Below are 23483 nucleotides of genomic sequence, written 5' to 3'. Positions count from 1 at the left end.
CTCATTTCGATCTCGCTCGGTCGACGTGGCTCCTGAAATAAGTAGGAAAGAAACATGGTTATAATCGTGTCATTTATTCGGAAAAAGACGAACACTCCAAAGTTCTCGAAATAACCATCACGTCTATTAATATCGTTTAAACACCAACGTCTGTGTCAAATTAGCAAAAGAATAAATGAAAAAAGTTCAAAACTTTTCAACTTACGTCTTCTTCGTCGTTTTGGCAAGTTGTGTTGCTGAAACAGCAGGGAATAGACATCGAAGCCATCGTAGTAGATTTTTTTTTCCTACTCAACAACTAGACAAATCAAACTTCAAATCCAACTGGACTTGAACAGATTCCGTTCGAAACTTTAACTCGGGATACCTTGCAAGGTCAAGGACTAGCTCAGACTCTACAGGTGTTACTACCTCTGCGATTGACTGAGGAATAATGCTCATCGGGTCAAGACGTGCGATATTTATACTCTACGCTAGAAATACCGTTATCACCGCCAGTTTCAGGATGGCCAATCAGGTGCCGCCCTAATGAGCAAAGGGACTACCTGGCCGGCCGAAGGGTGTTTCGTGATTCGACGGTCCGCCCGAACCTCTGCTGCACTCGCCTTGCAGCAGACTTTTCGAAAATGTCGGGAGAGGGGCGGTGCGGTGTTAGATTTTAACATTTTTCGATCTGGGTAAAAAGTTAGAAATATCGAAAAATTGAAGGGTCGCAATATCAAATATTCAAAAACGTGAAAGCGTAACTCTTACATTTAAATAATGTAAAAAGTCGAAGTGTGGAATAAGGCGAAGCACAAGATATGGATTTGAATCATGACGATTGTATGTTCCGGTCTTAATCATTCCGAAGACTTTATATTTTGGCATTTCTACATTTTTAAATTCTATGAAATAGATTTTCGCGGTTTAGAAAATTCTATGCTGTGAAGCTTGGCAATTTTTATCCTTTAACCGAAAAATTTGCATACATCTTGTATTCAGGGAAAAGAAGAGATTTTGTGCCATTCTTATCATTGTTATCGGACGAAAATATTTCTCAAGTCTATCGGAAATGAATTCCGACGAATTCCGTTCTCGTACGTATTGAGCGGTAATGCTTTTTTTATCTATCTAACTTATTGTGTTTGTTATTGTTCAGGCTTCTAATTATTGACTGGAGCATTTTCTTTCACACGATTGTCCCAAGTTTAAAACAAGTTTATCATTTTTCTTGGATTTGTTTTTCTACAACGATTATACTCATTCATGTATCGTTGTACGAAGCTAAAAAAATGCCGACTTTGAACACGTCGAAAAGATTCTCCACATTCTTTGCCGGCAAACGATCATTTCGAGCAATCGTCCAGTCGCGAATTATTTTTATTTTTATTTACACGCTTCTGATTCCGAAAAATGTTCTCCTATCCGTTTTTCGAAATACGGACAAATTGAAAATGAATGATACTCTTTAAACAAGGTACACCGAGAAAAAAAGTTATCGGATTTGATAAATATTGATTAATCCAAATAATCCATGCGTTTGTCAAGTCGTGAAACCACGTTTATTCAAAGCGACAATTCATTTAGTTTTTAAATTACGTCCGAACACGTAATGTACTACTCTGGGGCATATAAATGTCGTGTAAATTTGCTGGGCTACATAATTTAAAAATTTTTTTTTTCAATACGTTGTGCTATTGTTATTGATTGCCACAGAAGTGTAGCAGCGTCACTCCAAAATAGTTTTTGGAAAACATGGCCGGATCAAAACTATGAACCAACATATCGCTTCGGATACCCTTACGAAAAAAAAACCCTCAATGTGGGGGTAAATTCGTACCCTCAATTCTTTTGTTATGGGAATTCAGCAATACCTATGAATTAGGGGTACGAATTGACACCCAAGTTGGGGGTTTTTTCCGTGAAGGTATCGTTGGCAGATTCCTATGAATCTAGATTAATTTAATGCTAAGGATTCGGGTACACTAGCATCTTTGAAGCTGCTTTTCAATCGAGGAAGCTTGCCGTCCACAAGGGATCGAAATTTGTACTACTACAAATCAATTATCATTTTGATTGAAAAAGGTGAAACATTCACGTCAACATCGGGGTGACCACTGGTCTGTGAATTCTGGAAAACCTGGAAAACCTGGAAATGTCATGGAATTCTGGAATTTCCGCATAGTCAGGGAATCGTTTGCTATATACTTTCTCCATACAAATACGTCCCAAAGTTTTTTTAAGCTTTAGATAAATTAGATCGAATACCAATTTGCTTAACATCACCGCAAGGTTCGCTTCAAACTTGAATTATTCCTGAACATTACATTACAAACGACTGCGCATCGGCTAGCTGTGACAGTGTAACTAAAGTTGCAGTTCGTACTTTCGTTTAAAAAAAAAAAAGTAGAAATTGTATGGAAAATACGTATTTTTTTTCAATATGTTTCAACAAATATAGTCAAATGTTTCAGGGAAAATGATGAGATTTTTGTCTGGAAAACCTGGAAAAGTCGGGGAATATCGTGATGGATATTCACTGGCTACGCTGCAGCTTAGTCGGACCGAGTTAAGTACGATCGTACACTCTTGGATACAGTGGTGAAATGGTTTACATGAATTCCAAGTATGACTCGTCGAGTCAATACATTGCTGGAACTTATTCGGGCCTTTCAATTATTCTCGCTTTAACATTGTTCCTGGAACTTGTATGGTCGACTCCGTTTGCAAATAATGTTCCGAAGTTTATCGGCGTCACTTTATTGGGGGTCAGGTAAACCGGACGTCTGGCAGCGTGACTCGTACCCCCGGGGTGGCTTTTTCTTGAGTGCGATTCCTGCCCAGTGAAATTGAAAATTCATCACCTGCCCCGGACAGGAAAGGTGAGAATCATGTTGGGGAATTATAAGCCGCTCGACATTGTCGGGTTAATAACCGCATATCCCTTGACATTCGAGACTTATAACTGTATCCTTCATTGACGGATTTGGATTATGGACTTTGCCCGGGCTCGTCTATTTGAAGAAGGACAAATTGCCGGAGTATCGAAACAATTAGCTGCGAGGGCACTAAATTCCAGACGAATATTGCTGTAAGGTTGTTAAATAGAGGCCACCGCTGCACACTTCTGGGAAAATGGAGTCATGGTGGCATTTTGGTCAATCCATAATCCTTAGCTGTAATTCAGACCAGAAAGGATTTTGCTTGTTAAAAGGAACGAAGTGAGTCCCTTCGTTGAATGTCGGACCAGATTACCGGCTAAAACTGAGGAAACGAAATTTTTGAAAGTCGAATTTTCAACACAGCGCTTACGGCGGTTTCAGCCTTTTTTTTAACGGAAATGCTATCACAATTATTACATAAAATTCGTATACCTTGACGAAGAAGATAATCGGCCTTAGTTTTTTTCGTTCGCGATAAATTTCGACATTCGGTTTCACACAAGTCTCGTATTCGCGGTGTCGCTTTTTCACGAGCCGCTTAACCGCTGGAGCAAAGTTTGAAGCCAGCTATCGCGCTTATTCGGCAATTGGCATGAGTGGATTGAACCAGCGTAAAATATCTTCAAGCTGCATTTCCTCGTAAAAAATTTTACTTCATATTCGAGCTGATCAAATAAACAATTGATCGATATAAACGCCTTTCCTTTACGTATTATAAAAAAAATTTCAAATCATGTAGCCCAGCTAATTTACACGACATTTATATGCCCCAGAGTAGTACATTACGTGTTCGGACGTAATTTAAAAACTAAATGAATTGTCGCTTTGAATAAACGTGGTTTCACGACTTGACAAACGCATGGATTATTTGGATCAATCAATATTTATCAAATCCGATAACTTTTTTTTCTCAGTGTACCTTGTTCCAAGAGTATCATTCATTTTCAATTCGTCCGTATTTCGAAAAACGGATAGAAGAACATTTTTCGGAATCAGAAGCGTGTAAATAGAAATGAAAATATTTCGCGACTGGGCGATTGCTCGAAATGATCGTTTGCCGACAAAGAATGTGGAAAATCTTTTCGACGTGTTCAAAGTCGGCATTTTTTTAGCTTCGTACAACGATACATGAACGAGTATAATCGTTGTAGAAAAACAAATCCAAGAAAAATGATAAACTTGTTTTAAACTTGGGACAATCGTGTGAAAGAAAATGCTCCAGTCAATAATTAGGAGCCTGAACAATAACAAACACAATAAGTTAAACAAATAAAAAAGCATTACCGCTCAATACGTACAAGAACGGAATTCGTCGGAATTCATTTCCGATAGACTTGAGAAATATTTTCGTCCGATAACAATGATAAGAATGGCACAAAATCTCTTCTTTTCCCTGAATACAAGATGTATGCAAATTTTTCGGTTAAATGATAAAAATTGTGAAGCTTCACAGCATAGAATTTACTAAACCGCGAAAATCTATTTCATAGAATTTAAAAATGTAGAAATGCCAAAATATAAAGTCTTCGGAATGATTAAGACCGGAACATACAATCGTCATGATTCAAATCCATATCTTGTGCTTCGCCTTATTCCACACTTCGACTTTTTACATTATTTAAATCTAAGAGCTACGCTTTCACGTTTTTGAATATTTGATATTGCGACCCTTCAATTTTTCGATATTTCTAACTTTTTACCCAGATCGAAAAATGTTAAAATCTAACACCGCACCGCTCCTCTCCCGACATTTTCGAAAAGTCTGCTGCAAGGCGAGTGCAGCAGAGGTTCGGGCGGGCCGTCGAATCACGAAACACCCTTCGGCCGGCCAGGTAGTCCCTTTGCTCATTAGGGCGGCACCTGATTGGCCATCCTGAAACTGGCGGTGATAACGGTATTTCTAGCGTAGAGTATAAATATCGCACGTCTTGACCCGATGAGCATTATTCCTCAGTCAATCGCAGAGGTAGTAACACCTGTAGAGTCTGAGCTAGTCCTTGACCTTGCAAGGTATCCCGAGTTAAAGTTTCGAACGGAATCTGTTCAAGTCCAGTTGGATTTAAAGTTTGATTTGTCTAGTTGTTGAGTAGGAAAAAAAAAATCGACTACGATGGCTTCGATGTCTGTTCCCTGCTGTTTCAGCAACACAACTTGCCAAAACGAGGAAGAAGACGTAAGTTGAAAAGTTTTGAACTTTTTTCATTTATTCTTTTGCTAATTTCACACAGACGTTGGTGTTCAAACGATATTAATAGACGTAATGGTTATTTCGAGAACTTTGGAGTGTTCGTCTTTTTCCGAATAAATGACACGATTATAACCATGTTTCTTTCCTACTTATTTCAGGAGCCACGTCGACCGAGCGAGATCGAAATGAGGGCCAAGAAATCATCCGAGCGGCTGACGGTGCCCGATTGGTTTAAGAATAGGCGTAGAGCTTCGCTGAAAATCCTGACTGACCCACGACCGATCCTGAGCCGCCCATCCCCTTGGAAGAGCTATCAATCGACTAGGACACGCTTGGGCAAACTCTGCAAAAAGCACAGTGCGGCAATGGAAGGTAAGAATCGATGTGGCATTACAAAAAAGCGGTGTAAACGAACCAAGTTGACCGACAGTTAGATACGCGGTTCAAATCTTTAATTGAATGCTCCATACTCATCGTCTGAAGGATCTATGTTCCGGGTATTGAAATATTTGCAACGAACGTATCTTTGTATGAAAAGAAAAGGTAAAAGAAAAATTAGAAATTTTAACCTCATGATTTTCGAAAAACTAGATTCTCAAATTCGGGAAATAAATTGAATTTAACGTCTCGTTTCTTGGGAAAAATCAATTTCGTGGCGGCTGACAAACGGTGTCTTATTTAAAATTGTATCATTTTATTTTTACAGCCGGTGCAATGCCGATTTTGACAAGGGCCGCACAACTGTCTCCACGTCCGGAATTAGACATGCGTGGGGAGATCATGAAACTGTCAGCGGCTTACTCGAAGATGCACGTGAGTAAGACATTGCCGAAAATGTCACGGTCACGGAAGGTAGAGAACTTGAATCTGGTCCTTCCGCCTGTTCCTACGGAGAAACTAGAAAACCTGAAGGAAGACGAGATGGTCACAGACAGCGTAATTCGCGTCGAGGAATTCGCTCCGGCGAAGAAGTCTAGTTCAGAAGACCAGGAACCGCCCGAGGATAACGTCGACGATAGCGAAGTCTCGTTGTCGGAAATTCCAAACTTCGAAAACGCTGAGCAAATACTACCACTAGCCACATCGACTCCGAAAAAATTTAATTGCCCGGTGAAAACGCAGGGCGAAAAGTGGCTGAGTGATATTGAAGAGATCCTGACCGATAGCCAAATGAAATCCGAAGAGACAGAAAAGAGGGACAATTTTCTCGAAGACGAATTGGACGCGGAGGACCTGAACCGCTTCTTCGTGTCGTCAAGGAAGTCGACTGTGATGGAAAAGATAATACGAAGGCACAAGCAACGATCTCCAACCAGAAGTTCTGTGGAATCGGCCCTTCTCGATCACCGCCAAGAGTTCGGGCAGCGCTTTCCGTTCCAGGGCTTCATGTTCGAGCAACCCACGTCCCTCTTGTAGCTTTCACAAGGCGGCGGGTTTGAGAACCAAACGTCCATCCTACAGCTACGTAGTGCAAGGGAGGGACAGAAACGGAGAGATAACGTTTACGACCTGCACCGTGGAAGGCGGTGCGATCTGGTCATCGCTACCAAAAGACAAGAAGAAGAATGGTCAAGAGCGGGGCGGAAGTTGCATTCGTTCGCCGCAGGCTGACGGGCAAGACGGCTGTGGAAGGACCTTCGATCGAAACAGGAAAGCCAGTCCCAAGAAGGTCAGGTTCCGCGACCCGCTGGTCATCGATTCAGGATTCTGTGAAGGCTCGCGAGCCGTTCCCTGAGTCAGTTCATTAATGAACCGGTTATTTTTGTATAACAAAGATACCACGTGCACCGAAAAGGAGACTGACAACATATCAGGAAACGGAGGAAATTTGAATGACGCACCGGACACATCCGATCGCCACATGCAGCTTACGACACTTGTGTAAGTTTTTGACGTGACTTAAGCGTCTCTTTCAAAAGAGCTTGTCTCATCTTACGACAAATGGTACGCAAGTTATTGACTAAGACTTATGCTTGTATCTATATATTAATTCTTAAGAATTTTTCATTTTTTCCATTTTTGTAAATTTCTTAATCCTAAGACATATTTCAAAGTTTCTCCATCTTTCTTCGACGGCAACTAGTAATTCTTTCGATTGACAATAAATGTTAAAGGCCGTGAAAGTAACGTGAACGATTTGATAATAATACTAGCGATATAGTAGAATAGAAAAAAAAAATTTAAAACACGAAAAAAAAAAAATTTCATCCCAGTATTTCTGTTAGAGGGATAGGTGTAACATATAGGTTTAAAACACGTAATGCTATATTTCTATGAAATTTATCATGCATTGATTAGAATGTGATGATAATTTTGAACCGATCACAACGTAATTCATATAATGATGTATGTACGTAACGATAAGAACTCGCATATTTAATTTGTAACGCTCTGTTGTCATTGTAAATGATTGAATTGATAAATAAATTTATAATACTAAGATCTGTAATTCTGATACTATTATTTCGCTTCAATTATCGTTTTAAAAACGGCCAGATTATAAATTGCAAATCAGGACATTTTCGTTGATTTTATAAAATCATCCTTGCAGACTGAATCTATAATCTAAATTGTAAAATTTCATCAGTTAGTCATCAAAATGCAAGTGAATTTCTCACTCGAAATATTTGAAAAAAACTTTTCCCCGAATATTAGATCAGTAATTATACTGAACAAGCATGCAATAACGTATTCTTCTTCACTTAGTTGTCAGTGAACTTCGGGTCGAGATTAAAATATTCGATTTTAGAAATATCACATTTTCTAAAAAAAAAAATAAAACCTCAAATAGAGAACTCGGTTACCGAGTCTTATAACTAACAATAAAGAACATACAAGTGTAAGTATAACTCACAGTAGATTTATTCGACACATCAAGTTCACCTAAATATTTTTCGCGCTTACTTACTGCTGCAGACTTGAATTAAAACTGTCTTTGCAATTATTTAAAACCGCAGGAGTGTAAATTGTATTTTATCGACGATCTAAAATATCAACTCGGTATCTTTCCATGAAATTTTAGCGACGTATACATGATACCTTGGAATTGTACAATCGTAGAAATCAATTGCCCGTATTCCGTAACAAATTCGGAACGCACTGCAGCCATTAATAATATATCCATATACCAATCTTCTAGTTGCCATTTCGCGCATCAATAAACGCAGATATTTATTTCCATCGCGCGATTCGACATCTCCAGCCCAATAAAATAAAGCCGTGTAACGGAACGTATACCAGATGCTACATCCAAGCCTCGGACAACGTCACAGAACCCTAGACGTAGTTCATTCTCCAGCGGGGTGATATTACACCCCATTCCGCATTAACCGTGCAAAGACAACAGCGGACGTTCAATACATCCCACGTTGTGTGTTTTACCACTGTGAAAAAACACGCGAAATAACTCCCGAGCAAACAAATCCACGCACTGACTCGGAGACGAATCCGACGATTGATTCAGATATCGATAACAAATAAGCCCCCAAAAAGTAAACTCGCGAAAATGAAACGATAGACAGACAAACAAAGCCGATGAAATAACGAATTAAATCGAAAAACAAGAATGAAATGAAAACTATTGGAACATTATTTACTAACATTAGACTGCTTTTGAAATCACTTCCGATTGAAACTGGATCGATAAATGGTAAGAGAAATCCAGATCGAGACATGAGTATCTTCAACACATCATTGACCATTCGATTGTAGACCAAAATTCCCTTATCACTAGATAATATTTTATCCAACTATTCTATTGTTGAAATCATTCAAATCAACCGATTGTTTGATGCTGATTTTCAAGTTTGTCAGGCGCCAAAACTTCCGGAATTAGTCGAATAGCACAGTTCGGAAAAAAATGCCGTTCAAACCTGTCCATGTCGACTCCTATAAAAGTTTTGAAACTCCAAAGTTGGAGCTCGTAGCGTAATTCGGAATAAATCTATATAGTCTGAAAAATAGAAATTCAGTTCTCAGAGCTTTTCTTCTCGCTTCAACTTAGAAGTGATCAGGTTCCGGATTTGTTCAGTTAAGTAGTCTTTGAGTAATTCATATAACAAGCTCTTTTTTATAAGTCATGTATGATTAAATTCTGAATCTAATCGGTCCAGTAAAAAATTTTTTACGATAAAGTATTTTCAGTTGAAAATAGATTTCAGCGGGAAATTTTATTCAACCTCATTGTACAGGTCGGTCCAACAACTGTTTGTTCTAATATTTTTTTGAGTGAATGTATATGCGGTATTCCAGTTCAACCGAGACAACAACAAAGTACCTACAACCCGTCCTTACTGAATTTTGTTTGAAACCGTATTTCTGAAATTTTTTTTCTCACTTGCTAAACCTAAAAAGTACTCTTTTCACTTCCAAACCGTCGAATAATTATCGCCAATGTCGAAATTTCACAAAAAAAATATATATAATAATAATAATAATAATAATAAACAAAACAGTAAATACGGAAAGCCCGAGTTGAGCTTTGGTAAAAAAATGCAAAAAAGAAGTTTAAAAACAGCCCAAGTGGTCTTTGAATTTTTGCAATCTCAGATTCGCAAGGGGTAGAGGAAAAATTTGAAAAAATTAGGTCTTTTGTTAACACGAGGAGTCTGGTTTTCCACTGTGGAAATCTATCATCAGCGACAGTGAGGGAAACAGTTGTCTCAGTTGAGCTGGAATATTCCATATTATTCGAAAATCGATTTGTTTCTAAATTTCGTGCATTGATGCCCATTCCGACGATTCAAAACGACTCGCCTCGTCAGATGTACAGGTTACATGTACAGGCAAAGGCAGACGACATCGGTGGCCTTGAGACGGTTACTATCCACAGCGGGAGGTGCGCACAAAAATTCCAGCCACACGATAGTCTCGGTCTAGATACATGGTAGAACCGAGTTTTGCAGTAGGGGGTATCAATGCTTGGGCAGCCAAGTGTACGGCTTGCTCTTCTTAGCGGTTTTCACACCATCGCCGCGTCTACATTGTCAGACATATTCTTACATTCCCTACAGACTTCTTTTGGCAGCCTTATCCAGACGAGCATTTTTTTTCAATTTTTTTTAATTCTAAATCAATTTCAAAAAAAATCAATTCGTCTTGACCAACAGCTGGAACTGAACTATCAAATTACTTCACCCTAGATTCGAAAGCTCATTCTTACGAAACTTTGGCTGACCGAACATATGACATGGTGATTTTTCAACGCGATAGTGAACTTCTAAGCAGAAACGTGAGTGAGATGTTCGTTACGCATGGACTTCACCGTCATTCGGCTCCTTAACCTTATTCCCCATAGAACGATCACCCTCGTTCCCGGTTTTGGACTTCCGAGTCAAAGTGCCTCTCTTACTTTGAATACCCAATTCAGTATAGCGATCGCGTGAACAGAAAATACGGGACACTTTTCTTTCAGGCGGAATTTCATTGGCACTTCATCAGCCAAAACTCAATCTCCCGGCTCCAGATGATCAGAAGTATTTGATGTGATGAATATATCACGGTCTGAAATACCACTTCCAAATACGTCAGACACAAAACATACACCTTTATTTGGAGTACATCCAATCAGTGCTTTACAAGTAATTCGAGCTTTGTCAGAGTATAAATTTCCTTGGTGTTCGAAGTTTGATTGTGACTGACATTGGAATTCCGTATAACGATAACTCCCATATTTTTGAAAGATTTGAAAGTTTTTGGTCAAGTCTCTGCAAGTTTTTTCCTGGACGGGAACATAAATGGCTTCAAATTAAGTGTAAATTCATCGAATAAATGCTATATCCAAAATTTGATAGTTTTAGAAACTAAAGCAGTGGAAATTTCAAATCTAAAAGCCAAATCTTCAATTAGTATGCCTAGACGTAATCGAATAAGCACTAAAATCAGTTGTTGTATTCAGGTTCATTTTTTGTGACAATAATCACTTTTCTTTTCTAGATTATTTTTCTCTGTAACACTTTTGCAATCCGAATTTACAAAATTGTGTAAAATAATAATTTCAGCATACTCCAGGCTAGTGTAAAATTTACTTTTTTCAATGTTACCTTTCAAAGACTCTCCAAATTTATCCATCACCGAAGCTGGACGTACACTGACTTGAATTCTTTCACTTGTAAATTTTTCAATGTCAGTTTGAATACCTTGGTCGCCTGTAAAGTACGGGGATATTCTATCGTGCTCGTGAGTTTCTGTTGTTAAAATCTCACAGTTGGCACTGGTGACTGTTGAGTTGGATGTGTCATCAGCAGTACAAGAGTTAGAATCCAATGTTGTAGTTACATTTTGACTCAACAAATCTTCCATAGTCTCTTCATTCGTACCTACATTAATAGACTCTTCATCAACATCTCCATCTGCACAATCCATGTTTTCTGTTGGATTATTTGACGTCTCAGTACTTTGATCGCTATCGTGAAACAAAAAAATTTTTTTTCACTAGTTTGGAGCAGATGTGAATTTTTTTCAACAAACTGCAATATTTACCATCAAAGTTGTTATTGAGAATAATCTTACATGATTTGTTTCTTTATATTTCTGATTCAACGAGGTCCTTGTGATTTTCATCTGAAAGCAAATCTATTATTTGAGGTTAAATATCACCAGTTACGTTAATAATTAAATGTATTTTAATTTCATGATTGCAAGATTTATTCTTTCCACAACTAATAGGGTCTGGATATTCTGTTGTTGGGCCCATTCCTCCTTCAAAATGAAGTGAAAAAATGTGTATCTTTATTAACATTATGTATCCGTTGAAATCGACCATCACCTCGTCCACATTGTTTAACCCATAAATTACATTTGGCACACTTAGGGCAAGTTTATAGATGATTTTTTATTGTTATGACACGTTGTTGACGATATTTGAAACACGGCTTTGGGAAACCAACAAAATAACGTAAACTCTCCAAAAAGGATTTACTTCGCGGATCACTAAAGCATACCCAATAACAACAATGTTTTTTGCACCTTTTTTGACCGATAACATTTTTGATTTAAAAAATAATACTTGTTCAATTTTGTTACAAGTTTGTATTAATCAAAATTTCATTACTTATAGCATATAAGTGATTGAAATTACTGTTTTTTTTTCAGCAAATTACATTGAAAACGTGGTATGTACTGCTTATTTATTCGTAAAGTGCCCGAAAAACATGGCGGAAGTTGGGGCATGCGCACAAAAATTTTCAACTATTAAAAAGGCTTTATGATTACGTATTTTACTAGGAACGAGACTAGTTGTCGAGTAATTATCAGCATTAATGATTATATTTTTTTCATTCGCAATTAAGTAAAAGATTTCATGTCATGAAAAAAAATGTCCACTTTAATTTCAATAATTCGTACTTTTCTAGTATTGTAATATGATTACGTATCATACTAGGAACAAGACTAATTGTTGACTAATTATTAATTTAGATTATTCTATTTTTCATTATAAATTCAAAAAAATCTCATGTTACATAAATAGACGTTTGAACTTTTCATGTTATGCTTTGTTCTTTAAAAAAAAAATAAACAGAACTTGCTATAATCATCAATATATTTTTCTCCATGTTGAGTATTCTTACTAAATTGTTTTAAAAGAGGAACGAACGAACTAATAGAGCGAATTAGTACGCCATTGGATAAAGAACTAACTTGTGCGCTCTCACAAGGGGAACGCAAACTTGGTACAGTTTTCTTACTCCATTAAAACAACGTAATTTGCAAGTAGCAAGGCGTACAACTTCGGCGTTTTCCAGGAAATCGCAAGGGAATTTTTACGTAATTCAATATCTACCGGTGCGTAGCGGCACCGACAACGAGGCGGCGGCGCCGGAGCGGTGAGCCTTCAATATCCGTGGTCGCTGGATCGCTGGATCGAATCCCGCTCATGTTTTTTTTTTTTTTTTTCTAATTTCATTTTTTTTCTCCTATAACACTGGTCATATTCTTTTTCATATATATTACAATTTAAAGGTGGTGTCATGAAAAAATACGTGTATTTGCATGAACCTTTACCGAATTTCCAATGTTATACTGCTATATTCAAAATCATCGAAAAGTAAACGACCAAACGAATAAGGTTTTCCTCAAAGCCTATGCCTGGCGAGATTTGCGAAATCCCTTATAACTGAAAGCGGGTAACGTACCCGAAACTGTTGTGCACGCTCCGACCTGCAGACACAGATTTGAAAGGATAGGGGAGGGCCATCAGGTTTGGACCTGGGCTCTATTCTTGTAGGAAATACAAGGTATGATGCTATACAACAGGCTTCATCCGACAGTTAACTCGCGTAGCAGTGAGACATTGCTAATGTAGCAGGAACGAATAGTATACATAAGAATTTTTTGAAAATCACGACATTTACATTTGTACTGCAAAAATGGAAGAGACTCCCGGTTCTTCGAGTACTGTGGATGAATTTCATGAACATTCAATGCATGATGCAGTTGCAAAACGTCGGTTGAAAGATGCGTTCGTTTACTGCGATAGTCATCTTTAAGAAGTGGGCCTTATTGTTACAGAATCATCAGCAACGATTCGTGAAGATGCAATGGCGATTGGAGAAGAACTGTATCAGTCTGTCATCGAAATGTTAGGAGAAAAGGTGCTTATTACTGGCGAGGACCTCATTCATTTCAAAGAAGTAGATGAAGAGAATCTATTCCGTGAAGTTGAAGGAGATTTTTCCGACGATGAGGATTATGAGCCAATAGAAAAGAAGACAAAAACCGAATACAATCCATTGAAGACGAAAATCAAAGTAATGAGACTGGTAAAAGAACACCCCACGTGGAGTCTACAAACTCTCCGGATAAAAGGATCTCGAAGTTAAAAAGAAAGGACGATTTGAAGAAATGGGAAGAAAAATTAAAAAACTGGAGGAACAACGATCGATAAATATGCAATAATTGATTCGTGGACCAACGACCGCTTCGTAGAGGTTCGCAAAAATTATCATCAAGTAAGTGTACATTTTTATCACTTCACATTCATTTTTTTTTTCTATTTTCTACAACAGTCTTTGAAGAACAAGTTATGGTAATGAAGTGAAACTTTGATTTGACGTTTCAGGTAAAAACAAGGAACTTGCAGGAGTGGGCTTTGGCGGCTGCGGGCCAATTTCAATCGGAGGGCTTCATCTTTCAAGCATCACGTCTATGGGTTGACAAGTTCAAATAACGGCACAGAATTCGGCAAAGGAAGATCACGCGATATATGAGTAACAGGGAATCTTTGACTTTGGAAGAAACAATAGAAGCCGCAAGGAAGTTTCAACTGCAGACAAACGCAATTATTCCAAATTTGGAAAAAAAATTTGTGATTAATACAGATCAGACAGGTTGCCAGTACCAGTCAACTTATGACAGAACTCTCGCCGAAATAAATTCGAAAACTGTGTTTGTTCAAAGGCGCGATATGAACAAAGTCTCACACTCATACACGGCACAATACGCGATTACAATGTCCGGTAAATTATTGCCTCAAGTATTTTTGCGTTTGCAAGAAGCCAAGGGCAAGTTTGGTCCAAGGGTTCAAAAAACTATTGACGATTTAACGAAAGACCTTCCGAATGTCGTTGTAACAAATTCGAAATCCGGGAAACTTACCACACAGCTTTATAATTCATTTTTAACCAGCGTCATGCTTCCTTATGTGGAAAAAAAAAATTCTTGCTATCAATAGATTCTTGGGGAGGTCAAACGAATCCTTGTTTGTACGATGAAATCTTTACCGATGACACAGGTCTTGGGACTTGCACGAATAAAGTCATACCCCCGAAATGTACTCCGCTTTACCAACCGTGCGATGTTTATCTCTATAGACAAGTAAAGAACTTTATCAAGCGCCTTCGAAATTGTTCATATTTGATTGAAAACGAACGAGAAATTGCTTCTCGTGAAGATGCTATCAAAATACATTCTATCGTCCACCATCAATTATCAACACCGAGATTTACGAAAATGTTGCGTTACGCATGGTTTGCATCCAAATTACCGGAAGAAAGAGAAATTTTTCAAAATGTCAACGATGTTTGTTTTTCCATGGAAACTATGAAGATTCCTGGCGCGTGCGGGAACATTGCATTTATTCAATGTAGCAGATGCCGTTATAATTTATGTTCTCCGTGTCTGTATGAAAAATATCATCCTGCAAATTGTAACGTCGAAAGCACAACCTTACACTGATATAGTGTGACTCATTGTTTTATTGAATAAGTTTAATTATAGCACATATATTTATCGATGTTTGACTATATAACATTGGAAATTCGATGACGGTTCATGCAAATACACGTATATTTCCATCACACTACCTTTAAATTGTAACATATATGAAAAAGAATATGACCTGGGTTATGGGGGAGAAAAAAAAAAAAAAAAAAAAAAAACGAGCGGAATTCGATCCAGAGATCCAGCGACCACGGTTAGTAAGGGCTCACCGCTCGGCCGCCGCCACCTCGTTGTCGGTGTCGCTGCGCACCGGTAGATATTGAATTACGTAAGATCTCTTTCGATTTTCTCGAAAACGCCGAAATTGTACGCCTTACTACTTGCACATTATGTTGTTCTAATGGAGTACGAGAACTGTACCAAGTTTGAAGAATATCCGTGGATCCGAACATCGTGCGTTCCCCCAGTCAGTGGTGTCGCCGACTAGTTTTCAATATACCGACATTGCGACAACGCCTTCCCGCATCAGTACTTCTGACCGAAGGATTGTATTCATATAGAGCACAAGTTGAACGTCGGAATATCTCTTAGACGGTTGCAGCCAATAATCATCATCACACAGATTCGTTACTCATTTGTTTACGATAATCGCGTATCAACGTCACCCGCTGACCGGCGTGCGGAATGACCTTCCGCAGCTCATCCTGGGTGCCCCCGGGGCAGTGGGATATATACCTGGCCGGCGTCGCTGGAGTTGCGAGAGACGCGCGCCCCTAGCGCGCGCGTGCGGTACTTGGACAGTGCCCGCGGTACGGCGCGCGGCGTCAAGATAGCGGCAGCGGAGGTCTGACCCTGAGACGTGAGGTGTTTCGGAGTGAGTTCCGAGTCGCTTCAATCTTTCTCTCGATAGTTCCGGGATATAATCAAACACAGCTCAGACCAGAAATATACTGAGAGAATACGCCTCTTGGATAAGTCTAGTGGCGCGGCTCGGTCGCAGATTCAAACAACACATGGACGTGCGAGTGCGGTCAGCTGTGCGATTTATGTATTAATTCAATTAAAACGTACTCTCCGAAATAAACAAAAAATGGGTGATACGAGGCACCATTGTGTTGTGGATTGCAAAAATACCCAATCGAAAAATCCAGAGTTAACTTTTTATTCGTTTCCGAGACGAAATTGGGGAATCAGCAAGAGAAATGAGTGGATAAAGGCTGTCAGAAGAATGTCAGCTATATTATGTACAACAATTTGATACAAGGAATTAACGTATTGAAAATATGCAAACGTCAGATTTTCTGTAATCTTTTATTGTTATAGTACACCAGTAGTCCGGTCAAATTAGACCAAAAAATAGGGGTAAGGTTACGAAATTCACACTCATCTGAAAATTGATAGGATTGTTCAAAACACTATTATACACGGAATATGAGAAGTCCTCATCGATCCGACGCCTGAAAAAGAATTTACTCAGGTTCAAAGGTCACAAAATCGGGTTTTTCGCGATTTTCAGCAAAACGGTAAGTTTTATCATAAAATTAGCCCAGACAAAAACTGTAGATCAGATGATTATCTATAAAAAATGTAAAATACTTGTTTTCTGAAAGCCACTGTTTTAGAGATATAACGATTAAAAAGTTGAAGGAGTTGTAATCGTTATAATATGTATAAGTACACCACGTATATACATCACTGAAACTGTAATGCAAGTAAAAATATCGTTCTATCGGTCAGTGTAACTTACAGATAAAATATTATAAATATGAGAATTTCGGGCAAAAAGAAACCCAGTCCCTCATTTTATACGCCAGTGTGACCTTGAGTAACATCTGTCTCCCATTCAACTTATAAGGGATTGTTTGTGGTTAACATCAGTTATGAAAATATTAGTGAGAGAACATTTTTATTTATTGGCGTTTTGACACAGAAACCGGCAAAATGGGTTTACAAGGTGACTAAAAAATAAGAAAAAAGAAACCATTCACACATCACTCACACCAAAAAACTTAAAATACGCCCACCAGCCTGTGGTTTTCCAAATTAGAAAGGCAAAAATAAGGTTATACTTGTAACTCTAAATACGAAAAGCAAATGACTCTAAGTTAAATGAAATATGGGTACAGGAAAAGATACTGGAAGGCGAGAGAAAGGAAAGTAGTAGATGACGTTACGTGTGACTCGATACAATGTTAAAAACTTATCTTTTTGGTGGTCTAATGGCCTGAGTAACGAACTGTGACACAAAACGACTACTAATTCGTTACTATCGACGTTGGCTCTCGCTGCGTCCCACGTGGCGACGATCGGAGAATGATAACGAATATTATGGTGTTCTGGTCTGATGACATTCCATCAGGATTCGACGTGCTTACTGGACAGTGTGCTAGCAGTTACATTTATACGATTTGATTTGACGAAGGAATTTAAATTAAAAAACAAAGAAAAATGAAGGCGGTCTACGAGGTATTAGGTGTGCGACTCATTGCCGCGGCGTCTTCTCGCAGAGTGTCTTTGCCGCGAACGGATATCCCGTGAGTATGACAAGTATTGCTATATTTGTGAAGTATTAGTGACCAGGAGGTGGATTGAAGAATGAGGAAGGTTTAGTCAAAATCCGGTCAGATAAGTAGATATGTTTAATTGTTGGGCAAACGAACATGTTGGCGTTTGCGATGCTTCAGCCGGGCCCTGCCGACCATCATCAGGCTATAATAATTACAAAATGTTTTAGAAGACAATTCTAGTTAGAACGGAAATTCTATTTTTTAAATGTTGTGACGTCTGTCCAATATAACTTTTGCTACAGTCTCGACATGGTATTTTATACACACAATTGATTTTTTCTAAATTAGGAGTTACAGATCTTAAGTGAGAAAAATGAGGATGTTTAGTAATATTATTAATTCTAAACGTAATTTCGATGCCTTCAATTTTCAAAACTTTTTCAATCTGGCTAGATAGATTTTCAATATAGGTTATAGAGATGGTGTTCTTAAATTTGTCATTATCATTAGGTTGATTGATAGAGTCTACATTCCAATCTATAGAATTGTACATTTTTTCAGCTCTATACTTTTGAATATCATTGCTGAATTTTAAAGGATAGCCATTTGGAATAAGAGTTGTTTCCACGAGTTTGAATTTTTTTTTTGGAGAAATTGAGGGTTTCAAATTTTGAGACAACGTTCGAAGAAAGCTATGGCGACAGATTTTTTATGTTTCATAGGATGATTTGAACGATAATGAATGTATATATCTATAGAAATCCACTTGAATCTTACTGTCAAATAACTTCCAAAGTAAATCAAACATAAGAATTTTTGAAACATCATAATCACTTAGTCGTTACTGATGCTGACAAAGGCAATATAACGGTCGTCATGGACAAGATGGATTTTGCACAAACGTGCCAACATATTCTTAATGATTCCAACACATACACTCTTATCTCTCGTGAACCCACCCATAAGATACAAAAACAAGTCAATGATATGATAAACCTGTGGCACCAGAAAAAATTTATAGATTCAAACTCGACAAGAAATCTCAAAACCTACAACTCTCTGCCTCCTAAGACATATTTTCTACCAAAAATACACAAAATCAATGTACCTCTCAGACCAATTGTATGCAACATCAATTCACCTACGTACAAAATCTCCAGGTTCTGCTCTAGTGTACTCTCTAACATCACAGATAAATCCAACTATCACATCAATGACACTTGGTCCTTTGTAAATAAAATCAGAAATACACCAATCCTCAGAGAACACCTATTGATCTCCTTAGATGTCAAATCACTGTTCACTAATATTCCAACAAATTTAGCAATTTCTATAATTAGTAAAAATTGGCCGAAATTAAAATCACACACTAACGTCAACAAAAAAGAATTTCTTGTAGCTACAAAACTTTGTTTTAACTCTTGCTACTTCGCCTACCAAGAAAAATTTTACCAACAATTTTTCGGTGTAGTCATGGGCTCACCAATTAGCCCAGTGGTAGCAAATTTAGTACTTGAACATTTTGAACAAAAAAATTTCTCGCAGCTTCCCTTTAGTCTCCCTTTCTACTACCGTTATGTAGACGATATTGTAACGTTCTTCGACGTTACGGAAATAAATATGGATCCGCGAGTTGCCTTATCAAGTCAAAATCAAAAGCGTGAATAAAATGTTGTGAAAAAACTTCAATTGCGTAATATGTGTGTCTCGTCTAAAGTCTGAAACAAGACTGTTTTCACAATAATGTTGGTTGACGCAGCAACCTTATTCTTTTGAAAGACATAAGAGGTTTATAAACGTCTTTTATCTGCGATGACTACTAGATCATTAAAGAGGGGGCAAAACGGGTGATTTTACCCTTTGTAACAGTACTCCCCCCCCGAGGAAAAGAGTCGTCCCTACTCGGGAAAGATAAAACAATTATAAAAGTGATCTAGCAGTCAGTGCTCAAAGGTGAGTTGGAGCTGTGACTCTAAAAATTTAAAGACTCCCTTTTTTACTATCTGGCATTTGCCCACAGTCTCAAGGTAAACCACAGAAAACCTTGAGCAGATGGTTGAGCGTTGAATAACTTCGAAAATTTATGTGCCTTGTTTTATGAAGGTAAGTGTTATTTAGTGTTGTGTGGCTTCATGAATTCGAAGTTATTAGCATCGGTCGAGATCGATGTCGAAAAGAAATCCATTCCTCTTCTCGAAGGATCGCCCAAACGAAACAGGTTCGGGTGAAAACATCGAGGCGGGAACCGAAAATTCCAGGACCAGACGGAATAAAACCAGACTCCTTTTCACAGGAAATAGGAAAATAGACGGGTGACTGATCCTAATCTTCTTGAGAGACAGCTCACCCTAGAGTTTTGGGAGGTTAAATGTGAGTGATGGTGTAACGATTCAAATTCACTAAGTGAATTTGGGAGAATACACGAATAAAATAAATCAAAATGTGTTCAAAAGAAAAGGAACGATCTTATCTGAATCATTTCTGCGTCCTTCTTCGAAATAAGGCCATCAGTCGTTCTCAGGAATCGAGGAAAGATTGGATGGAAAAAGGCTGTGTCAAGTAACCTGAAAAAGTGCTCACAAAAACTGACAATTAAGGTTAATAAAATGTGAAAATCAAGCAATCGCTCGACGACCTCGAAAAATAATCGTGGCCCTATTCACATCATAAAAGAAACCAAAGCCTATCCGACACAAAATCCGATTCAAAAGAAGTTTCTAGAGAGAAACAATCGAAGAAAACCAATTTCGAGTTGATTAGCAACCCAGAAATAACAAATCATTATCGAGTTATCTTTATTAAAAGAAACATGTCAGAAATCCATTATTTAATCAATGCCAGAATTCTGGCTCAAACTTTCAATTTTACGAAATTCAAAAACCTATCAGAAGAAGAATTGGAAAGTAAATTTCAAGACACATGGAAAAAGTTTTCCTGCGGTTTTTTTGAGGAAAAAATCAAAAAAGGGAAACTTGGTTTCCTCTGTTCGTCATGCTTCACCCACAGGTAAATGAAAAAATGAACACAAGAAACAACCCCTTCCTGATAATTAATGAATTTTTTTTTAATTGGTGGAAAATCTTTGAAAATTCCAGTCCCGAACATCTTCGTGGTGAAGCAGACTTTCATGCAACCTTTCTCAAGAATAATACCTCCTATGAAGACTGTAAAGAAAGTCTAATCTTCATTGAAAAACCAACCGAAGGCGGTCCAGAATGCGAGGCCGTAAAAACTGAATTAAGAAGTATTATCAAAACTGCCTATTATTTCCAAATTATTTAGTTTCTCCTGTTTAAATATTTATGAGAATGTAAATATTTGATTTAATAATTTTTTTTTTAATAAAAAATAAATTTAAAGGTTCAACCTTGTCCGTGTGTCATTGCAAGACAGAAACTAGAATATACTTGATCGGCTGTGGATTCTGCATTGATAACCAAAACAGGAGCCGATAAAGAAGATGAGGTTTGTTTTACTAGCCAATCTTCATGAACCTCATGAATAGTGCTGAGTAGCTCTGAAGAAACACTCGATTCCTCCTCACGAGAACGGGAACTGACTCGAGCAAAAGAGATTTCTGGGGAAACTCGCAAATAAACAATCAAATCTACTCTGAGTTCAGACGAGCGAATGAGAAGATCGAAATTTTTCATCAATGAATGAGATTCGTAGTCGCGAAAATTACCTAACCTTCGACGAGCTTCTACGAAACAATTGCTACTGAATATCGATTTTCCATCACCTTTGCAGGCAATGAAGTCGTTTCAAAATGTCTATCTAACATAACCATTTGAGCGAAATGCTGAAAATAACAGCAATAACGATCTGGGTCCTGATACATCAAATCTCAAAGATTGATTCCAGCTACATCTCGATATTCCTCAAGAGGTTCTAAAAGTGTACAGACCTGACGATCTGCTAAAAACCTCTTGGTGAAAGTTGTTTTTCCGCATCCGATATTCCCTTCAATAACACGACTCTACAAAAAAATTTTCGTTCTTTCTCCTAAAGTTTATACTATTATTTTCCAATTAGTTATGCACAAAAACGAAAAGAAAATACCTTTTTTCGGTATAAGGTTTGCTTTTGTGATAGTTATAATAATAATACTCATTTTCCAATTTTTTCATAAATTTTAATTGATTTTAATATTTTTAAAAAGACCGCGCGGTGAGAGTGGGGTATTAACGTTTACACTGTGCCGCTAGATGGCACCCGAGTGATAAACAACCATCAGGTGTTATTTACAAGCCCAGAATAACTTAAAATGTCGTCACGAAAGTGCAAATACGATGCCCATGCATTTTGTTTTATATGTGGTCAATTTATTAAAGTTCGAGACGTGAAATATGAACTAAAGACATCTCACGTTCTCTGTGAAGCCTATGAAGCATATTTTGACTGTTCTGTACGGAATCAAGATAAGCCATGGGCTCCACATGTTGCTTGTGGTTATTTTAAAAGGTGTTTGGAAGGTAAGCAATTTTTATTTAATTAAGCGATGAATCCAAAATAATAGACATATTAATTTTTATTTTTATATTTTTAGGTTGGTATCGAGGTGAGAAAAGGTCTATGAAATTTGCAATACCAAGGATTTGGCGAGAACCAAAAGACCATATTACTGACTGCTACTTTTGTATGGTGAATCCGAGTAAAAGACGTAGAGGTAAAAATGCAAAACCTATTGAATATCCTGACCTCGAATCTTCTTCTGCTCCAATTGCTCACGACCTGACACGACCAGTACCTGAGCCACCAAAAAAATTATCGCAGAAAAGTAGCTGATCTTTTAGTTCTTATAAAAGTAATTCCGATAAGGAGTTTTTGCCTACACCTGAACAACCAAAACACTATCTCATTACTTCAGAAGATTTTAACGATCTAATTAGAGATTTAAATTTGCCAAAAAATAAAGCAGAGCTTCTAGGCTCTCGGTTAAAACAGTGGAATTTGCTTGATGATGTTAAGATCACGGATCAGCGGACTAGGCATGAAATGTTTGCAACGTTTTTCACGAAGGAAGATGGACTTTGTTTTTGTAATGACATTAAAGGTATGTTTGAAGCAATTGGCATACCCTGTGTCCCTAGCGAATGGCGTTTATTCATTGACAGCTCTACAAAAAGTTTAAAAGCAGTTATATTGCACAACGGAAATAAATTTCCGTCTCTTCCAATTGCTCACTCAGTACATCTTGAAGAAAATTATGAAAGTGTCAAAATTTTGCTTGAATCTGTTAAGTATCGTGAGTATAACTGGGAGCTGATTGGAGATTTTAAAATGGTGGGATTTTTAATGGGGCTACAGGGTGGATATACAAAGTATCCGTGTTATTTGTGCTTGTGGGATAGCAGAGCGGATTCTAAACACTATATTCAACGGTCATGGCCTGTAAGAACAGAATTGTGTGTCGGAAAACAGAACGTCAAATTTGAGCCGATTGTTGAAGCGGAAAAAGTGTTAATGCCGCCTTTGCACATCAAGTTAGGGTTGATAAAACAATTTGTTAAAAAACTGGATGAAACTTCAGAAGCTTTTGGATACTTAAAAAAATTTTTTCCGAAGTTATCGGAAGCAAAGGTTAAAGCTGGGGTTTTTGTTGGTCCGCAAATAAGACAGATTTTCGCCGATCAAAGATTTCCAACGTTGCTGAATCGTACTCAAAAAGCAAGTTGGAACAGTTTTAAAGCAGTAGTTTCTGGA

This window comes from Neodiprion fabricii, chromosome 3, assembly GCF_021155785.1.
Source record: "Neodiprion fabricii isolate iyNeoFabr1 chromosome 3, iyNeoFabr1.1, whole genome shotgun sequence".
In the NCBI taxonomy this organism is placed as follows: domain Eukaryota; kingdom Metazoa; phylum Arthropoda; class Insecta; order Hymenoptera; family Diprionidae; genus Neodiprion; species Neodiprion fabricii.
This window is presented reverse-complemented; position numbering follows the sequence as displayed.